This window comes from Salvelinus alpinus, chromosome 17, assembly GCF_045679555.1.
Source record: "Salvelinus alpinus chromosome 17, SLU_Salpinus.1, whole genome shotgun sequence".
In the NCBI taxonomy this organism is placed as follows: Eukaryota; Metazoa; Chordata; class Actinopteri; order Salmoniformes; family Salmonidae; genus Salvelinus; species Salvelinus alpinus.
Window position 1 is genome coordinate 38744559 of NC_092102.1, and position 17870 is coordinate 38762428.

Consider the following 17870-nt stretch of genomic DNA (forward strand, 5'->3'; position numbering starts at 1 on the left):
TGTTGTATTGATCTCCTTCCGGGGACCACTCCCCCTCGGGGTAGACTATACTCTCTGTCGGCTCCCGAACGTAAGGCTCTCGAGGATTATCTGTCTGTTTCTCTCGACGCCGGTACCGTGGTGCCTTCTTCCTCTCCCGCCGGAGCGGGATTTTTCTTTGTTAAGAAGAAGGACGGTACTCTGCGCCCCTGCGTGGATTATCGAGGGCTGAATGACATAACGGTTAAGAATCGTTATCCGCTTCCCCTTATGTCGTCAGCCTTCGAGATTTTGCAGGGAGCCAGGTGCTTTACTAAGTTGGACCTTCGTAACGCTTACCATCTCGTACGCATCAGAGAGGGGGACGAGTGGAAAACGGCGTTTAACACTCCGTTAGGGCATTTTGAATACCGGGTTCTGCCGTTCGGTCTCGCTAATGCTCCAGCTGTCTTTCAGGCATTAGTTAATGATGTACTGAGAGACATGCTGAACATTTTTGTTTTCGTTTACCTTGACGATATCCTGATTTTTTCACCGTCACTCGAGATTCATGTTCAGCACGTTCGACGTGTACTCCAGCGCCTTTTAGAGAATTGTCTCTACGTGAAGGCTGAGAAGTGCGCCTTTCATGTCTCCTCTGTCACTTTTCTCGGTTCTGTTATTTCCGCTGAAGGCATTCAGATGGATCCCGCTAAGGTCCAGGCTGTCAGCGATTGGCCCGTCCCTAAGTCACGTGTCGAGTTGCAGCGTTTTCTCGGTTTCGCTAATTTCTATCGGCGTTTCATTCGTAATTTCGGTCAAGTGGCTGCCCCTCTCACCGCTCTGACTTCTGTCAAGACTTGCTTTAAGTGGTCCGGTTCCGCCCAGGGAGCTTTTGATCTCCTCAAGAAGCGTTTTACATCCGCTCCTATCCTTGTTACTCCTGACGTCACTAAACAATTCATTGTCGAGGTTGACGCTTCAGAGGTGGGCGTGGGAGCCATTCTGTCTCAGCGCTTCCAGTCTGACGATAAGGTCCATCCTTGCGCTTACTTTTCTCATCGCCTGTCGCCATCGGAACGCAACTATGATGTGGGTAACCGCGAACTGCTCGCCATCCGCTTAGCCATAGGCGAATGGCGACAGTGGTTGGAGGGGGCGACCGTCCCTTTTGTCGTTTGGACTGACCATAAGAACCTTGAGTACATCCGTTCGGCCAAACGACTTAATGCACGTCAAGCTCGTTGGGCGTTGTTTTTCGCTCGTTTCGAGTTCGTGATTTCCTATCGTCCGGGAAATAAGAACACCAAGCCTGATGCCTTATCCCGTCTCTTTAGTTCTTCTGTGGCTTCTACCGACCCCGAGGGGATTCTCCCTGAAGGGCGTGTTGTCGGGTTGACTGTCTGGGGAATTGAGAGACAGGTAAAGCAAGCACTCACTCACACTGCGTCGCCGCGCGCTTGTCCTAGTAACCTTCTGTTCGTTCCTGTCTCTACTCGTCTGGCTGTTCTTCAGTGGGCTCACTCTGCCAAGTTAGCTGGCCACCCCGGCGTTCGGGGTACGCTTGCTTCTATTCGCCAGCGGTTTTGGTGGCCTACTCAGGAGCGGGACACGCGTCGTTTCGTGGCTGCTTGTTCGGACTGCGCGCAGACTAAGTCAGGTAACTCTCCTCCTGCCGGTCGTCTCAGACCGCTTCCCATTCCTTCTCGACCATGGTCTCACATCGCCTTAGACTTTATTACCGGTCTGCCTTCGTCTGCGGGGAAGACTGTGATTCTTACGGTTATCGATAGGTTCTCTAAGGCGGCACATTTCATTCCCCTCGCTAAGCTTCCTTCCGCTAAGGAGACGGCACAAATCATCATTGAGAATGTGTTCAGAATTCATGGCCTCCCGTTAGACGCCGTTTCAGACAGAGGTCCGCAATTCACGTCACAGTTTTGGAGGGAGTTCTGTCGTTTGATTGGTGCTTCCGTCAGTCTCTCTTCCGGGTTTCATCCCCAGTCTAACGGTCAAGCAGAAAGGGCCAATCAGTCGATTGGTCGCATTTTACGCAGCCTTTCGTTTCGAAACCCTGCGTCTTGGGCAGAACAGCTCCCCTGGGCTGAGTACGCTCACAACTCGCTTCCTTCGTCTGCTACCGGGCTGTCCCCGTTTCAGAGTAGTCTTGGCTACCAGCCTCCTCTGTTTTCGTCCCAGCTCGCCGAGTCCAGCGTTCCCTCCGCTCAGGCTTTTGTCCAACGTTGTGAGCGCACCTGGAGGAGGGTCAGGTCTGCACTTTGCCGTTACAGGGCGCAGACTGTGAGAGCCGCCAATAAGCGTAGGATTAAGAGTCCTAGGTATTGTCGCGGTCAGAGAGTGTGGCTTTCCACTCGTAACCTTCCCCTTACGACAGCTTCTCGCAAGTTGACTCCGCGGTTCATTGGTCCGTTCCGTGTCTCTCAGGTCGTCAATCCTGTCGCTGTGCGACTGCTTCTTCCGCAACATCTTCGTCGCGTCCACCCTGTCTTCCATGTCTCCTGTGTCAAGCCTTTTCTTCGCGCCCCCGTTCGTCTTCCCTCCCCCCCCCCCGTCCTTGTCGAGGGCGCTCCTATTTACAAGGTACGGAAGATCATGGACATGCGTTCTCGGGGACGTGGTCACCAGTACTTAGTGGATTGGGAGGGTTACGGTCCTGAGGAGAGGAGTTGGGTTCCATCTCGGGACGTGCTGGACCGTTCGTTGATCGATGATTTCCTTCGTTGCCGCCAGGGTTCCTCCTCGAGTGCGCCAGGAGGCGCTCGGTGAGTGGGGGGGTACTGTCATGTTTTGTCTTTGATCATGTCTTGTCCCTGTGCTTCCCTCTGCTGGTCTTATTAGGTTCTTTCTCTTTCTCTCTCTATCGTTCCGTTCATGCTCCCAGCTGTTTCTCATTCTCCCTACGACCTCATTTACTCTTTCACACCTGTCCCCTATTTTGCCCTCTGATTAGAGTCCCTATTTCTCCCTCTGTTTTCCGCTCCTGTCCTTGTCGGATTCTTGTTTGATGTTTGCAGTTCCTGTGTCTTGTTCCGCCCTGTCGTGTTCTTTTGCCTTCTTCAGATGCTGCGTGTGAGCAGGTGTCTATGTCAGCTACGGCCTGTGCCTTCCTGAAGCGACCTGCAGTCTGTGGTCGCGTCTCCAGTCGTTCCTCTCTATTGACGAGAGGATTATCATTATTTGTTTTATACTGGAATAAAGACTCTGTTACTATTACGTCGCTTTTGGGTCCTCATTCATCAGCATAACAAATACAGTCACCGTAACAACAGTCAGTAGAGGATGCCTAGTTATTCTTTAAAAGTGCCTTCCTCACCATCTTAAATAAGCATGCTCCATTCAAAAAATGTAGAACTAGGAATAGATATAGTCCCTGAATCACTCCAGACCTGTCTGCCCTTGAAGAGCACAAAAACATCCTGTGGCGTTTTGCATTAGCATCGAATAGCCCCCGTGATATGCAACTTTTCATGGAAGTTAGGAACAAATATACACAGGCAGTTAGGAAAGCTAAGGCTAGCTTTTTCAAACAGAAATTTGCATCCTGTAATACAAACTCCAAAAAGTTCTGGGACACTGTAAAGTCCATGGAGAATAAGAGCACCTCCTCCCAGCTGCCCACTGCTCTGAGGCTAGGAAACATTGTTACTACCGATAAATCCACTAAAATTGAGAATTTCAATAAGCATTTCTCTACTGCTGGCCATGCTTTCCACCTGGCTACCCCTACCCCGATCAACTGCCCGGCACCCTTCACAGCAACCTGTCCAAGCCCCCACCATTTCTCCTTCACCCAAATCCAGATAGCTGATGTTCTGAAAAAGCTGCAAAATCTTGACCCCTACAAATCAGCCAGGCTAGACAATCTGGACCCTCTCTTTCTAAAATTGTCTGCCGGAATTGTTGCAACCCCTAATACTAGCCTAATACAACCTCTCTTTCGTATCGTCTGAGATTCCCAAAGATTGGAAAGCTGCCGCGGTCATCCCCCTCTTCAAAGGGGGTGGCACTCTAGACCCAAACTGCTACAGACCTATTTCTATCCTACCCTGTCTTTCTAAGGTTATTGATGAGTCGTAAAAAAAGCTTGCGCTCCATTCTTTGCCTCAGGCTACTACACAAGCTGTTCTCTCATCAGGTGATCGTATTTTCACCCATCAGTACTATTCTTAATTAAATCTTGTCTTTACTAATATGTAAAATTAGTTTAGATTTAGAATGGCTGATTATCAAATCGTCAGGAACAGGGGCAGGGGAAAAAAGACATAGCGAATGGAGGCCGCTCTCCCGTGGTTCGTTTTTTCAATAATTCAGGGTAGGCTACTCCATTTTATTAGAATGTGCTTAATATGAGCAGCTGAGAAATACATATACATATATATTTTTAGTGGCAACCATCAAATCTCAGGTGAAATACCTCCCAAACTATGTATGTCATGGGCTCTCCAACCCTCTTCCTGCAGCTACCCAGTGCTTAATTTGGGAAACCAAATGAAATCTGTTCGGTAACATCGATAGTAACATGTTTTCACAACTAAACGTATTTCATTAAATTGTTGACAGCCCCTCTCTATACTAAATTCACTATAATTGTAGGCCAACTCTGTAAGCCGCCCTGCACAATAGCTGAACCAACAGCATCCCCTAGGCCTACACATTCTCTCCCAGATTCATGGATAGATAGTTTGGAACGTAGCATACGGTAACCAGTCCATCCAGTATGCGTAATAAAACAGTCCACACTCAAAGGCCATTACTAGAATGTGTTGAAATGTGGAGTATTACATACAAAATACATCTTAAATATGTTTTATTTTAAAGGTTTTCCTGCTGTGTGTAATATGCGGCAGATGATTAGGCCATTATTGCATAATGGCACAATATTTTTGTTGGGGGGGGGGGGGGCTTGGGCTCATATATAGGCCTATGCATAAGCTCTAATATGCATATCAGTGTTTTGAATTAATCATCACCTTAGAAATTTTACATTTAAGTCATTTAGCAGACGCTCTTATCCAGAGCGACTTACAAATTGGAAAGTTCATACATATTCATCCTGGTCCCCCCGTGGGAATTGAACCCACAACCCTGGCGTTGCAAGCGCCACGCTCTACCAACTGAGCCACACGGGACCATTGCTGTCCAGTTGGCTTTGAAACAACATCCACAACAACCATGTTTTCCACTTAGTTTCAACCTGTTGTTGAACTTCTTTCTTCATATTGATCACAGTGAGGTGAGTTTTTAAAGCATGATACTGTATTGATGATAAGTGTTTGATGTGATTTTCGATTGCATTGGCTTTGACGTCAGAGTGGTTAGAGAGACAATAGAGCGCCGAGTACCAGGTCATTTTGTATTTAAATGTAACCTTTATTTAACTAGGCAAGTCAGTTAAGAACACATTCTTATTTATAATGACAGTCTAGAAACAGTGGGTTAACTGCCTTGTTCAGGGGCAGAACGACAGATTTTTACCTTGTCAGCTCGGGGATTCGATATAGCAACCTTTAGCGACCTGACGATCGTTAGAGAGTTGGGTACTACTAACGCATGCCCAGAGTGCATAAGAGGAGATTACCGTGACCCAGCGGTCACGTGGAAGTTGACTGCGGTCATGACTCATGACTGCCGGAGTGGCGGTAATAAGGTCACTCACACAGCTGTACTGCAGTAGGAGACAACTACTAACTACCCCCCCCCCTCTTCAAAGGGGGAGACACTCCAGACCCAAACTGTTACACCCTGCCTTTCTAAAATTTCGAATTCGAATCCCACCATACCTTCTCCGCTATTCAATCTGGTTTCCGAGCTTGTCATGGGTGCACCTCAGCCACGCTCAAGCTCCGAAATGATATCATAACCGCCATCATTAAAAGACAGTACTGTGCAGCCGTATTCATCGACCTGGCCAAGGCTTTCGACTCTGTCAATCACCACATTCTTATTGGCAGACTCGACAGCCTTGGTTTCTCAAATGATTGCCTCGCCTGGTTTACCAACTACTTCTCTGATAGAGTTCAGTGTGTCAAATCGGAGGGCCTGTTGTCCAGACCTCTGGCAGTCTCTATGGGGGTGCCACAGGGTTGAGATGACACCATTCTGTATACCTCTGGCCCCTCTTAAGACACTGTGTTAACTAACCTCCAGACGAGCTTCAACGCCATAGAACTCTCCTTCCGTGGCCTCCAACTGCTCTTAAATGCAAGTAAAACTAAATGCATGCATTTCAACCGATCACTGCCCGCACCTGCCCGCCCGTCCAGCATCACTACCTTGGACGGCTCTGACTTAGAATACGTGGACAACTACAAATACCTTGGTGTCTGGTTAGACTGTGAATTCTCCTTCCAGACTCACATTAAGCATCTCCAATCCAAAATGAAATCTAGAATCGGCTTCCTATTTCGCAACAAAGCATCCTTCACTCATGCTGCCAAACATACCCTCGTAAAACTGACTATCCTACCGATCCTTGACTTCGGCTGTCATTTACAAAATAGCCTCCAACACTCTACTCAGCAAATTGGATGTAGTCTATCACAGTGCCATCCGTTTTGTTACCAAAGCCCCATATACTACATACCACTGCGACCTGTATGCTCTCGTTGGCTGGCCCTCGCTTCATATTCGTCGCCAAATCCACTGGCTCCAGGTCATCTATAAGTCTCTGCTAGGTAAAGCCCCGCCTTGTCTCAGCTCACTAGTCACCATAGCAGCACCCAACCGTAGCATGCGCTCCAGCAGGTATATTTCACTGGTCATCCCCAAAGCCAACTCCTCTTTGGCAGCCTTTCCTTTCAGTTCTCTGCTGCCAATGACTGGAACTAATTGCAAAAATCACTGAAGCTGGACACTTATATCTCCCTCACTAGCTTTAAGCATCAGCTGTCAGAGCAGCTTACCGATCATTGCATCTGTACACAGCGCATCTGTAAATAGCCCACCAAACTACCTCATCCCCATGTTGTTATACCTTTTTTTGCTCCTTTGCACACCAGTATCTCTACTTACACATTCATCTTCTGCACATCTATCACTCCAGTGTTTATTTGCTATATTGTAATTATTTCGACACTTTGGCCTATTTATTGCCTTACCTCCCTAATCTTACTACATTTGCACACACTGTATATAGATTTTTCTATTGTGTTATTGACTGTACGTTTGTTTATCCCATGCGTAACTGTGTTGTTTGTGTCACACTGTTTTGCTTTATCTTGGCCAGGTCGCAGTTGTAAATGAGAACTTGTTCTCAACTGGCCTACCTGGTTAAATAAAGGTGAAATAAAAAAATTAAATAAAAAAGTTGATGTACCAACTAAACTGAGTGATCAAATTAATCAAACGGTTCAATGGAATCAACCCGTATTGCCGTTCATACACGTATTCACACAGTAGCTCTTTTTCCCCATGATTAATCACAGAAGCGTTCTAGATGTTGTAATATCTCACAGTATGTACTACTATCACATTGACTCCCCCTACAGGTAGATGCTACTAGATTTCAGAATAAGTTGTATGTCTATTAATGGACACAATGAAACACTGAGAGCTTGGGGTGCCAGGCACTCAATAACACCTAATACCACCCACACAAGCCCTGTTATATTTCCGTGGTACAGACAATCAGTATCAATGTATAATTGAAAAGCTCCAGCATTAGCCCCAGTAATACAGTTTTGAAGGAGGAATGAAACGTGTCCTGGGTTAGCCCCATGATGTATCTATGGACAGGAGGGATGTGCTTGTGGGATGACGTGCCATGATGTGACACACAAAGAGTTATGACATGGACAGCGCTTTACCTCCATTCACTACAAAGCACCTGGTCCTTAGCTGTGGGACAATGTGGTCAGAGTCTCCCTATGGTGTACATGTAGCGGAGTTAAGTGACTCGGTTACATGCGGTCTCCACTCTGCAGCTAATACATAATGGATGTAAACAGTCAAATGAAGACAGGATGCCATGATGTCCTCTGGGAACAAAAATGTTCCCCAAAATGTAGGTTGTATCTTGATAATGTGGGCGTGGCTGACTTTGTGACAGGAGACTATATGAAGTCATAAACTGGCCATTTACACAAGTCTCTCGCTCTCTCTCTCTCTCTCTCTCTCTCTCTCTCTCTCTCTCTCTCTCTCTCTCTCTCTCTCTCTCTCTCTCTCTCTCTCTCTCTCTCTCTCTCTCTCTCTCTCTCTCTCTCTCTCTCTCTCTCTCTCTCTCTCTCTCTCTCTCTCTCTCTCTCTAATGTGAGCATGGCTGACAGTGTGACATAAGACAATGTGCGTCATAACCTTCGAATTTACACAACTCACTCACTCACTCACTCATTCACTCACTCATTCACTCACTCATTCACTCACTCACTGACTGACTCACTCACTCACTCACTCACTCACTCACTCACTCACTCACTCACTCACTCACTCACTCACTCACTCACTCACTCACTCACTCAATCTCTCTCTACTGTTCCCTCCCAGCTCAAATAGCTCAGCTTCCTAGCATGCCACTGCACTTTGCCATCATGTTAGGTAAGGGCAATTTGACGATGATGCAAATTCCAAGGTTACCTCATAAGTTCATCTCTGCAAACGCTTGTCAGGACACTTTGAATATTCACTCAGAGATGCTGCGCTGTGGAAAAACAGCAAATTGCACACAGGCCTGTTTATTTATGTATTTACTTATATCCTTAGCAAATCATCCCCTTAGCGCAGGAGTCAAGGGTGGCGTGTTTTCACTCACCGTAATGCAACTCAACATCATGGAATTAAAGCTGAGTATGTAAATGATGCATGTTCGCTGAACAGTTGTGCTCCTAAGGCATTTTAGAGGGATCTGCTGAGCTGTGAGCTCCTCCGTGCTAATATGGGTGACCATGTTCACTCCTCCTGCCTTTTATTAAAGAACAGGGGGCATTGACCCCACGAAGGCCATACATATCAATCATGGATAAAGTGCTAGACGTAATCGATAGGGTATAGGTCTTTGGAGATGTGGAGAGAGGAAGAGGATGTCAGTCATGGTTAGATTAGTCTGGGTATCTACAGTAATCAATGGCACGTGTCCTCTTCTGTCATTTAGAGGCCTTCTCCAGCTCAGTGGTTGTTATGGTAGACAAGACCTAAGTCCCTTTTCCGATATAGGCACTGAGTCTATGACTTTGTGTGTGTGTGTGTGTGTGTGTGTGTGTGTGTGTGTGTGTGTGTGTGTGTGTGTGTGTGTGTGTGTGTGTGTGTGTGTGTGTGTGTGTGTGTGTGTGTGTTGGTGTGTGTGTGTGTGTGTTTGAGTGAGTGAATAGAGAGGGGGAGGGGGAAGGAGAAGAGGAAAGAGAATTCCGTCCTCTCACTTTCTCAAAAGTCTTACTCATCTATGATGAGGCGCTGTTTTGTCATTTCAAGGCACTACAGTGGAAAAGCTCTATTTGACCCCATTTGAAAAATCCCAATTCTGCCTGGCACCATCTTCCTGTCTCTGCTAAAGGTTGTGACTCTCTCTCTGAATAGAACAATTAAAGACACAAAATAAGGATTCAATTACATACTTTTTATAGAGTCTGCATCCCTTTGTTCACTAACACAATGCATTTCTATTTTATTATAAAACAGTGACTCTACTTCTGTTATTTTACAGCAAACAAGTCTGACCAGTGGACACTATGACTAGCTTTCTTCTCTGTATTGCCTGTCAGGTGCAGCTTGTTGACAATCAAGGGCAGGGCTTTGCATTCATTCACAGATTTCTCTTGCCAGTGGAAGCTAGTGATATGAGCTGGAGGAGGACAGGCTCATTGTATTGGCTGGAATCGAATTAATGGAACGGAGTCAAACATGTGGTTTCCATTTGTTTGATACCGTTCCATTCATTCCATTGCAGCCATTACAATGAGCCTCTCCTCCTATTGCTCATTCCACCAGCCTCCTCTGTCTCTTGCTGTGTGGAGGTTGGCGTCTCATTAATTGTAAGTAATGTATATAGGGCAGGTAAACAAGGAAGTTATGGAGTCCAGGTGAGTCTGATGACTCGCAAGTGTGCGTAACGATGGTGACAGGTGTGCGCCATAACGAGCAGCCTGGTGACCTAGCTGGAGCACACGTGACAAAAGATGGAGCACACGTGACAAAATGTAAAATAAAATGCATTTCTCTTTGAATTTGTTGCCTCTGTTTACATGCTCCTCCTTGATAAAAATAACCTGTTTTATATTGTTAGTATACTGAACAAAAATATAAACGCAACATATTTCCCATGTTTCATGAGCTGAAAAAAGATCCCAGAAATGTTCCATACGCACAAAAATATTATTTCCCTCAAATGTTGTGAAGAAATTTGTTTACATTCCTGTTAGTGAGCATTTCTCCTTTGCCAAGATAATCCATCCACCTGACAGGTGTGGCATATGAAGAAGCCAATTAAACAGCTTGATCCTTACACAGGTTCACCTTGTGCTGGGGATAATAAAAGGCCATTCTAAAATGTGCAGTTTGTCTCTAGTTTTGAGGGAGTGTGTGATTTGCATGCTATCGGCAGAGATGTCCAACGGAGCTGTTGCCAGATAATTCAATGTTCCTTTCTCCACCATAAGCCGCCTCCAATGTCGTTTTAGAGAATTTGGCAGTACGTCCAACCGGCCTCACAACCGCAGATCACGTGTAACCATGCCAGCCTAGGACTTCCACATCCGGCTTCTTCCCCTGTGGGATTGTTTGAGACCAGCCACCCTGGGGAGTATTTCTGTCTGTAATAAAGCTCTTTTGTGGGGAAAACTAATTCTGATTGCCTGGGCCTGGCTCCCCAGTGGGTGGGCCCAATTAATTTATTTCAATTGTCTGATTTCCTTATATGAATTGTAACTCAATAAAATAGTTGAAATTGTTGCATGTTGCGTTTATATTTTTGTTCAGTATATTTATCCGAGGACCTCACTTTTTTTTCAGCTTTACTATTGCACATTGTGGGCTATATCAATGTTATTGTCTGCATCATTTCTAATAGCCCATTTATATATTTTTTTCTATATTTGTTTCCTTCTTTATTATTTTCCCCTAATCCTACCACCCCTCTATTTGGAGTAAAATAATGGACAACAATACTTAGGCTTCTACTTACAGCTTATACATACTATATACATTTCATGGACATAGTACATGTTACATTAGTTATATTCACAGTACCAGTCAAAAGTTTGGACACACCTACTCATTCAAGGGTTTTTCTTTATTTTTGCTATGTTCTACATTGTAGAATGATAGTGAAGACATCAAAACTATGAAATAACACATATGGAATCATGTAGTAAACAAAAAAGTGTGAAACAAATCAAAATAGATTTTAGATTTGAGATTCTTCAAAGTAGCCACCCTTTGCCTTGATGACAGCTCTATTTAAACAAAATAAATAAAACATATGTCCTACCCTTCAACTACCCTCAACCCATTTATCTGTGAAAACCATCCCGTTTTGATTTCTAATTGCCATATATTTTTTAACTGTGCTGTAACTTTTCACAAAAGTTCTAAATCTTTCTATTGTCATAGTTTCTACCGATTGCAAATTAAAGATGAATCTTTTTCTAAAATAATTATTTTATTATTGATTGATTGACTGGCTTTTCAAGTCACCCAGCGTGTTATTTGCAGAGGTAGCTCCAGGTAAATGTTGCAATTCTTCAGCCATTCCTGAACCTGTAACCAGGGGCAGCCCCAGAACAAGTGTTCTAATGATTCTCTCATCTCAGCAAAATCTGCATGTGTGACATAACTCCACCAGTCGTATTCATGATGTCATTAACAAAGATTATACTTTTTAAATTGATTTTATAACAATTTATTTGTATTTTTATCAAATAGTATATTTTAGTTTAACCGTAATATTTGTTGTAATATTTATTCTGTCTTTTAAGGTGGATTAAATTTAAATTGTTTTAAAAATAGATATATTCTGGAGATTATTTTATTTTCCAAAAAACAAAAGTGAGAGGTTGCATTCTGAATATAGTTAAAAATGACATTTTTTAACATGGGGTGAGCCATCTTTACTAATCTGCTGGAAAACCAGTTCGGATTTAAGTAACATTTTTGTATGATGGAAGCCTTTAGTAACAGGTTCAATGCTTTAATATTTAATAATTTCAGCCCTCCGAATATTAATTATATAAATAGGCCAGTTTAATTGTGTCTGGCTTGTCATTCCAAATAAAGTGGAATATGCTTTGCTCATGTAATTTATAAAAACAAGTTGTTCGTTGTAGGCAGGGCTATAAGTAAAAAGGACTGCACCTTGTTAATAAAAGGTGGCTTATTTAGGCTACTTAGGTGCTTGATGCTACATTAGGGAGGCCGGCCATCAACAGGGTGGTTGCCAGTTTGAGTCTTACTGAACAAATCTGGAACGGTTGTCACCTGGCAACCAGAGGGTATTAATGAAGAATAAAGTAGTCTTAGCAGTAACAACAACCTTCCCCATTAAACAGCCTATGTATAACAGAGCAGTGGAGATCACATCCCCTCCGGAGCCACATTGAAATGTTCCAATGCAATGATGATTTAAAAAACAGATCAATGGTGGCCATTAGAATATGCCGGAAGGGGACGCCAAGTCTTCTCTGATTTATTAATTTTGTGACCAGCTAGAAAGCAACACGGGGCAACCTTTATCTAGCCTGGGACACAGAGGCATGTTTTGGAGAAGACGGGGACATCTGTGTTTGTTGCTAATTATAGGTAATCTATCTATAGATTATAGGTAATATGTCTACAAAGAGATCTTCATAATACAAATAGTGATTTGCAGACAGAGCCAGACAAGGAAGTGTGTAACGTTATACAATGCATTACATTGTTGTTTTATACGTTTCAACGGATATGCAAATAACATATGTTCAGGGTACTTAGAGTTCTATATGTCCCAAAAGGGATTAAGATGATTTGGTAATGTCACGTTCCTGACCTATTTCTGTTAGTTTGTTTTATGTGTTAGTTGGTCAGGACGTGAGTTTGGGTGGGCATTCTATGTTTTCTGTTTCTATGTTGGTTTAAGGGTTGCCTGGTATGGCTCTCAATTAGAGGCAGGTGTTTGGCGTTCCTCTAATTGAGAGTCATATTTAGGTAGGTTGTTTCACAGTGTTCGTTGTGGGTGGTTGTCTCCTGTGTCTGTGTCGATGTTACACCATACGGGAATGTTTCGGTTTGTTCGTGCGTTTATGTAGTCTGTTCCTGTGTCAGCGTGCTTCGTGTATTTGTAAGTTCGTTTGTTCAGGTCTGTCTACATCGTTTTGTTATTTTGTTAGTTATATCAAGTATAGTTCGTTTTCGTCTTTGTCTGTTTTGTTTATTTAATAAATCAATATGTCATCACAACCCGCTGCATTTTGGTTCAATCCCTGCTCCTCTTCGGATGAAGAGGAGGAGGAAAACCGTGACAGGTAAGTAATGATTTGTTTTTATTTGGATCCAATTGAGGGTCTGTTCTATTCAGACAGGCTTTGAACAAGTTACATAAGGAAAACTGTGAAGCATAGACCCTTGCATAAGCATCAGCGTTGGTAAACCTCCTGTGCATATCCTATTGGATATATTAGCTCTCCTTCGAGAATGGCTCTGTCAGAATGAATTCTCATCCAATTCAGGTTAGCTTTGCATAAGAGATCATGTAGCTCTTGGCTTTAAAGCCTTCTTCTAAAATGGTATCGCTAATTCATATTCAGAATTCACCTCTCTCGAATACAGCCTCTATAAAAATGTATATGCCTGATGTTCTTTTATTAAACAGGTTTTTGTTTTTGCTGATTGCAGGGATGAGACTCTGTCACAGTTCCTCTCATACGGCATGAGTCCAGTTCCCCTGAGTTCACTCCTCTCACAGCTCATATGGGTGTAACATGTACTGAAAGTCTTCTGAGAAAGACAGAAAGCCTTTACACTGTCGATGTACAGTTTGTAGTCCTGGGAGCTACTGTACCAACTCAGCCTGGACTCCATACCATGCTCCCACCAGCTCTCAGCTCTCTAAAGTCAGTCAGTAGCTGTCACTCACATTAAATACAACTCTGAAGTTTATTTTCTAACTGCATCTTGAATATCATGTTTTAAACAAATGCAGGACTACCAGCTTTTGCAATTCCCAAAGGGTATGCACAAAGCTGGGAGAGAGTACAGTAAGAGAGGATGAGGGACAGAAGAGAGTGAGGGCAGGAGCCGGGAAATCTTGTGGGAGAGTGGAGAGGAGGGGAAGGCAAGAAGGGGATAGAGGAAGGGAGTTGTGGAAAAGGGGAGAGAGTACAGAGAGACAGGATGAAGAGGAGATAGGGACAGAGCGAAGGGGAGGGGAAGGTGAGAAAGGGAGAAATCGAAGAGAGGGGGAGGGTGAGAGGGGGTGATGGGCGATAGTGAGATAGTAGTTAAAAGAGAAGGTGAGGTGGCCTTGGGGGCCGGCCAGGTCTGCCTAATGATATATGTACATTTAATTTAAAACACAGACTTAACTAGAATGTTCTGCTTCTCCTCTTAACTGCCCTGGAGGTAATTTATTTATCCCCTCATGTTGCTAATTTCTCAAACGCTGGAGTTTTCACTTCAGGAACGGAGGCGAAATAACATGGCCTCAGGCAAAACTTGTCAGGACCAAAACAAGTCGAGGGTAATGTTATTATTCCATTCAGACACAATTAATGGTATATTTCTTATGAACGCATAAGCAATTTAAAATGTCAAGAAGCAAGGCTAAAGAAAAACACTTCCAAGTAAATAATTCTTACAGTAATTGCGTGTTTGCCTGTGTAAAGAAGGAAACAGGTAAAATAATTCAATGAAGTCAAGTTTGATATGTCATCTTTAATTTACTCTTTACCTTATGCACATGGTGCAAATAAGAATTTAAATCAATTTCAAGTTGATCGACATATGAAATCCTAGAGGAGCATGGGTATGGTACTAGGTGCCAGGTGCACCGGTTTGTGTCAAGAACTGCAATGCTACTGGACTTTTCACGCTCAACAGTTTCCCATGTGTATCAAGAATGGTCCAGCACCCATAGAACATCCATCCAACTTCACACAACTGTAGGAAGCATTGTAGTCAACATGGGCCAGCATCCCTGTGGAACGCTTTCGAAACCTTGCGGAGTCCATGCCCTGTCGAATTGAGGCTGTATTTAGGGAAAAAGGGGGATGCAACTCAATATTAGGAAGGTGTTCTTAATGTTGTGTACACTCAGAGTACAATATAATATTCCACTTAGCATGCTTTTAACCAAAGCGACCTATTTACATTGTGTTATATAACCTCAGTGGAAAGGGAACATGCGCCCCTTGCATTGCTGGCGCCATGCTCCTACAAACAGGACCAGGTCTACTATGTTTGTTAAAGGTTAAACGACTGACTGAGCTTCTCAAACACCTGTCTCTTCTGGCCCTTTACAGTTTTCCCCAATTGCTAAAACACAATTTTGCAAACTAGGCTGGTTTTATCAAAATACTTAACACAATTCACAAAACCACACCCCCAAACTGCAAAATACTCATATATCCTGCAAAATTAAGCACTGCAACCTAAACTACATATAGCATTATCAAAATCAAACGTTTGCACGAAATGGCACACACTTCATTCATATTACCAGATTTTTGTCTAACCAACTACACACTGTTGGGCATAATGAAAAGCACTCTCATCTTTAGTATGCTTTGCCATAATACTAAAATAGTTCAAATTGTAGAAAATTCTTCAGATGCACAGAAATATTTGCAGATACACACACATGCTGTTGAAACATTTTTTATTTTTTATTTTTCCCCAAACAAGTCAGTGCAACATATGCACAGCAGATATATTTACATTGGACTGAACAAAAATATGCTCACAAAAAAAGAGTAAACTGAAAAAGAAAATTGCAGAAGAAAAAATTATATAGAAAAGAGGCAAGAAAAATAATTAGGCAGCATCTTGCCGCACAGCTGGGTCTGGCCACAACGCCTCGTCCACATCACAGGCAATATCTTCCCTTGCCAGACATCGAAGGAAGAAGCGCCTTGAGTGCCTTATCCATCCCTGAATCGCACCCACATCAATCTCATCACATGCCTCTTCCATAGCCTGCACAAGAGGCATGCGCACAAAGGGCTGCCGGTCGTATACCTTCCACCGCCATGCCGAAAAGAACTCTTCTATGGGGTTCAGAAATGGTGAGTATGGTGGGAGGTATTGCACGAGAAATGGTGGGTGGTCAGCAAACCAGTTTTGGACTGGGGCTGCACGATGAAAGCTCACGTTGTCCCATACTACAACGTACCGGGTTCTTTGATGGTCTGCATCATTCATACGCTCTGGTGGTATGAGAATGTTGTGGAGTCTGTCCAGAAATGTGAGAATATGGGCTGTGTTGTATGGTCCAAGGTTGGCATGACGGTGGAGGACACCATGCGTATTGGAGATGGCAGCGCACATTGTGATGTTCCCACCACGTTGGCCAGGAACATCTAGAACAATGACGTTTCTTCCCCTTCTTCTGGTCTTTGCTAGGTTGAACCCAGCCTCATCTATAAAGATGAACTCATGTGGGATTGCATGAGCATCCATTTTCAGTACTCTTCTTTGAGAGTTTCTCTCAAACGGCACCTTATAAAGTTGTTTCATTCTGATTTGGTTTCGCTTGAGAATGCGAGCCAATGTGGACAGACTGACTCGTTGAATGTTGTTGAATATGGTGTTGTCTTGGATGATGTGGCTTTGAATTTCTCGTAATCTGATTTCATTATTTTCCAAAACCAAGTTTACAATGGCAGCTTCCTGTATCCCGGTGAACATTTGACCCCTTCCTCCACCATGGTTGCGTCTCTCAGTCCTTTAGAAAAACAAAAATACTAAAATATAGGGCTTGGACAATGCAGCCTAAAGATATTTCCCCCACAGTAGAGTAAATTCTACAGGAAATTTGTGCAGTTAGTGTATGACATCAGCCATTCATGAAGTAAAGAGGTGTCACCCAACTGATACACTATGACATGGGGTGTACTACATAGTGTGAAGTAAATGTTGGTTACATACCTGTACTCCAGTCTAAATGTCCGGATGACACAGGCGACAGTAAAATGCCTCAAGTTGGGCTGCACTCTCTGTCCAGCCTCTCGCATTGTCAGCCCATGGTTGATGACATGATCAACTAAGGTTGCTCTGATTTCATTTGAGAGTTGTCTTCTTTGGCCATGAACTCCTCTACCAGCTCTACCCCTACCTCTCACTCTTCCTCCCCCTCTCATTCTCACCCTTCCTCTTCCTCTTCAACGGCTTCCATTGTTGTTGTTAAACAAAAGGTGCTCACCTGTGGTCTTTTCATAGTGCTTACTTCCTGATTGAAGTGGTAACAATTAACCATTGAGGTGTTTGGCCAGGTGGCACATGTATTGGCCAATTAGCTCATGTAGTGTCATTTTGAATGGCAGTGTTTTGAAATGGCAAACATGTGACTTTAGGTCAGATTGTTGTGTCTTATACAGAGAACCGTGTGCAGTGCATTTAAAAATTGTCGAATTGCAAAATGTGTGTAAAGCAGAAAATGTGTTTAGAGTTTTGGAGACTTGAGAAGAGGTTTTGCTCTCTGTGTCTCAGTTTAAATAATTGTGCTGTGCATGTCATTTTAGTGTGTTAGCAATTGGAAAAAACTGTAACAAACACATTATATGAGAGCTCCTTGTGGATCTGTCAGGCCAGAGGGGTGTGTGTGTGTGTGCTGATGGTGGACTCAACCTCTTTGAAATCTGGAAGATGCTCCTCAGTGAAGTGCTATTGTGGATGCTGGTTCATATCTGCTGTGTGTGTGCGCATGTGTGTGACTATGTGCACATACAGTAAGTCTGTGTGTGGGTGTCCAGAGTCTTTGTGTTTGTGTAATTGAT

At 43.7% G+C, this 17870-nt stretch overlaps 1 non-coding gene across 1 annotated transcript; it reads right to left on the reverse strand.

Annotated features, from left to right (window-relative positions):
- Positions 1-5033: 5033 nt before the first annotated feature.
- On the reverse strand, positions 5034-5110 carry trnaa-ugc (transfer RNA alanine (anticodon UGC)). The gene has a single exon. It is a non-coding gene; the product is annotated as a tRNA-Ala (tRNA).
- Positions 5111-17870: the final 12760 nt, after the last annotated feature.